At 36.3% G+C, this 4,093-nt stretch overlaps 1 protein-coding gene across 1 annotated transcript in view; it reads left to right on the forward strand.

The window, feature by feature from the left end:
• The first annotated feature begins 371 nt into the window (after window positions 1-371).
• The window catches only part of fam163ab (family with sequence similarity 163 member Ab), a 9,089-nt gene continuing 5,367 nt past the window's right edge, over window positions 372-4,093 (forward strand). Inside the window, exon 1 of the mRNA XM_043223505.1 lies at window positions 372-755. The gene's annotated coding sequence lies outside the window, so the exon portion shown is untranslated. The remainder of the gene's footprint in view (window positions 756-4,093) is intronic.

Here is a 4,093-nt window from a genome sequence, read left to right on the forward strand (position 1 = left end):
ATGCATGTAATATTAATTATCGTTTTCATATTATGTTTAGAAGGCCTAGCCTACTTCATATCAGAATTAAATTTCAGCAGGCCTCCACCGGTCACAACTGACCAACCATAAAACACACACTTTCTCATTCAAAAATAATATATAATATATACTAATTAGCGCATTTCAGGGGGTTACAAATGACACTTTTCATATCTGATAATATTTTGGGATTAAATGGGTTAACTGCCAATAAAATACCCTTATTTCCGGTCTCAAGTTAACCCCTGTCATCCGACACAACTCTACGGACACTCCATTACTCAATGAACGACTTTTATTGTATAAAATGTCTGTTAAGTTATACCCGTGGAACTGAGCGCTGTCCCCTCAGCCGTGATGGAGCTCGAGCTACAGCACTAGCAAAAGTGGGGCATGTTTTCAGTTTCATTTGTACACTCTGCTTCGTGAAACTCCTCGCTAAAACTTCTTCAGCAGCAGCGGACGGCTTCAGATCTCCTCAGCCTCTGACCTTCACAGAGCGAGTCTCCATCATCTGATGCTCAGTCTGCGTCTCTCTCCGCGCAGGGACTAACTCCTCCTTTCGCGCTGTCTCCTGCACTTGCTCCTCAAAGCGAAACATGTAGACCGGCGGGTTTCGGGTCTGGAGGACAAGTTTTTGGTCCCTTTGTGTGGAAGTAATCGGAGGAGAGATGGTATGATCGAGCTCTCGCCTCCGGACCTCTCTCCAAACGGGCTACAGACATTCGCTGAAGGTACGACTGGATTTGTCTCTTTACGTCTTGTTTTTGTTTTATTCGTACTGCTATAGAAAAGCATAGGGTCGACGGAAATGTATTTTTCAAGACAATTTTGGAATAATTGTAGTATAGTGACGATGACCTTATTTGTATTTTTGTATTTGTTTATTATTTGTCTAAATACTCGCGTATTGCTGTATAAACCGTATCAGCTATAGGTTATAAATAACGCGTTTGTCCTCGCAGCTATACATCCTCATGACTTTGAGGCAGGTTGTGTGTGTAGTTAGGTAGCTAGGAAAATTGGCTAATTAGAAAAGCGGCGCTCAAACAGGTCGCGTTGGCCCGAGGGCGTCGTCATGGCAACCGTTAGCCACACGCGCGATTAGCGATTCGCGAAGCTATCTCCGAAAGACACTACCTAGTAGCTTAATTTGCACGTTTTCGCGTTATTTGACCTTTTCCTTCAACGCAGAAAGCGCGAGGCTTATGGAGTAAACTGTCAAAGTTGCCAAGTCATGACAGTGCGTTCAAAAAAAAAAACACCGAATATGTTTGCCGTTTTACCCCAGAGTGTGACTGGGCTGGTTCTGAGCAGAAATTGAGTTATTTTGTTATGCAGACCTGGCAACCCTGGAGCAAAGAGACCGAAAGCCCGTTCAAGTTACAGATGGCCACGCCCGCTTAAAAAAATGATAAAAATAAGCATTTTTGATAAGTATTTTAGTTTTAGTAGCCAGAAATGACAGGGTGCAACAATTGATAGCTACCTTTTAAGTGAGAGACGCTCCTGCAGACCAACTCTTTCTCTTGTGGTTTATCAGTTTAATAGTGATAGTGATAGAAATGTCACTTAACCCCAAACCTGATTGCAATGCTATTCCAGCATCATCACAGGTCGAAAGCAGTTGGGTTTAGATTTCTGTGCTACTTTGACAACATGCCGCACACCTTACATGAATGTAGCCCTCATCCCTCTTTGCACTAATCTCATGGGAAGAGATTTTCTAACAGAGATACTGGTTGCACCTGGGCTTTGTGGCCGACCGACAGTACACTCCGTGAAGAAACACGCAGAAATAAGAGCTTTTCCAGAAGCTGTCGGATGAACTCGACCCACGCACACGACCAAAACCGCTGGGGATGGAGGTTTGCGGGAGTGCTCCTCTGAATTATTGAAAAACAGGAGCTGAGATTTTGCAAAGACAACATCTTACGCTGCAGCAGATTACAGTGAGGTATTACTTGATTGGTTCACAAGATAACCTCACTCGTTTAATGCTATAGATGGGAAAAAAAAAAACTTAAGGTGTAAAATATTACAGTAAAATAAATAAATGGGTGAAAAGTGGAGAAGGCTATATTCCGTTCCCTGTGCTGCATGTGTCGTAACGAGATATGAGTTCTTCTAAAGGTCACTGTTCTGGCATCAAGCGCTGTGAGTAGGTTTATGAGCTCTAGAGGCTGGAAATTGGTTAATGCTGTGAGCTGCTTCCAAGCCCTCTGTAGTCGAGAGGAATTAAAGCCAGTTCAGAATAGAGCCAGCCAATAGTGCGGAGAGCCAGAGATTACCAAACAACTACATTTAAGATATCTCAAGACTTTATTGTCAATAAAATGGACTGCTTTGCTGATTGTAACTTTTTTGTTGGGTTGTTTTACAGTGAGTTAATCATTTTATTGCTTTGAATGTTTTTATTGTATGCCATTTTCATCTCCTTTTTTATTTTCTTTATGTTAGTACTTATTATTATTATTATTATAAAAGTAATGTATTAAATTCTATAAAACACATAATAATTCAAAATTATTTTTGTGTATATGTATGTGTGCTATGTACATATAAACAGTATATATATATATATATATATATATATATATATATATCTGAAAAAAAAATATTGTTTATAAAATGTATTTATTATATAAATTAATGTATCCATGTAAATACATGCAAATATTTTCAAAATGTAAGTGTATTTATATATAGATAATATACACAGAATACAGAGAAACAAAAACTTTTATTCTTGTCAAAAAAATATTTTATTTTTTTATTTTTAGATGCACTGTATGATAGATAGATAGATAGATAGATAGATAGATAGATAATTATTAGATAATAATTGTAATAATGTTTTATCAATATATAATAATGTAAATATAAATTATCTTTATGAAACTGTTCATGAATTTTTTTTTATATAGTAATAGTATTTAATATAACAGTATAAATGGTAACATCCAGCCAGCAGAGGGAGCCCTCGCCCGAGTACTAGCTGGGCTCCCGGCCCCAGGTTCTTCTCTGATCATTTCTTGTTTGGAGGCCTTTATATTCTGAGGCTCTCAACAGGACAATGTGAAGTATTGCCGGCGTACCTGTCTTACCGAGCCTTTATCGTTCTACCTGTTGCTATCTTGAGTATGATCGTTTATGATTGTTGTCTCAAACCCTCAGCGTTCTCCTTACATAAATATAACAGTAAATAGTACAAATCGCAATAACAATTGATTATTGAAGTCCTTAGTCAAGTTTTAACCTATTATTTTTACATTTTAATATTTCGAAAATACTCTAGAAAATTATAATATTTCTAGATACTATTATATCTAGAAAATAATATATATTATTGTATGGACGTCTGGTTAATTGGCGGTTGAAATGAAATCCTCTTGTAAAGAGCTCAGAAGCGTGAAGCTGTAGATACAGCAGAGGCATGATGGGATTGCGGAGGACGTATGGGCTCAAACAGTGTGTGTGTGTGTTTGGACTGTTGAAGAACAGAATACGTTATAGCTCACTGCTGAATTAAAAACGCGTCTGAACATGCCTCTACATGCAGAAGACGAACCAGATGTGTTTGTCATAGACCACTGAGGTTTGGTTCTCTACTGTTTCCATGTAGACATACAGTAAAAAACACATCCGGAGTTATATCCTTTAATACTTAAAACAAAAGAACATTATCTGTACTTTTGAAACCAGTGGTATTTTAGTATTATTTAATACTTTACTCTTTTAAATGTCTTATTTTATTTATATATTTATTTATACAAATACTACTGTTTAGGTTTCATTTATTTGAATTTCATTTGGTTTTAACTATTTTATTCCAGTTAAAAGTCCAACTCAGACTTACACCAGCATTTCTAATTTTAGTAATACTATTTTAATATTTATAGTTCTTTTCATTTTAAAATTTTAGCTTAGTTTTGGTTTTCACATATTTTTTATTTCCACTTTTACTCATTTGCTAATCGCTTGTTATTTGTAATTTCATTTTATTTTACTTTACATTTTCTGAATTCAAGTGTAGATTTTATAAATACTAGTATTTAGATTTTCTAATATA

Source organism: Puntigrus tetrazona, chromosome 22, assembly GCF_018831695.1.
Source record: "Puntigrus tetrazona isolate hp1 chromosome 22, ASM1883169v1, whole genome shotgun sequence".
Lineage (NCBI taxonomy): Eukaryota > Metazoa > Chordata > Actinopteri > Cypriniformes > Cyprinidae > Puntigrus > Puntigrus tetrazona.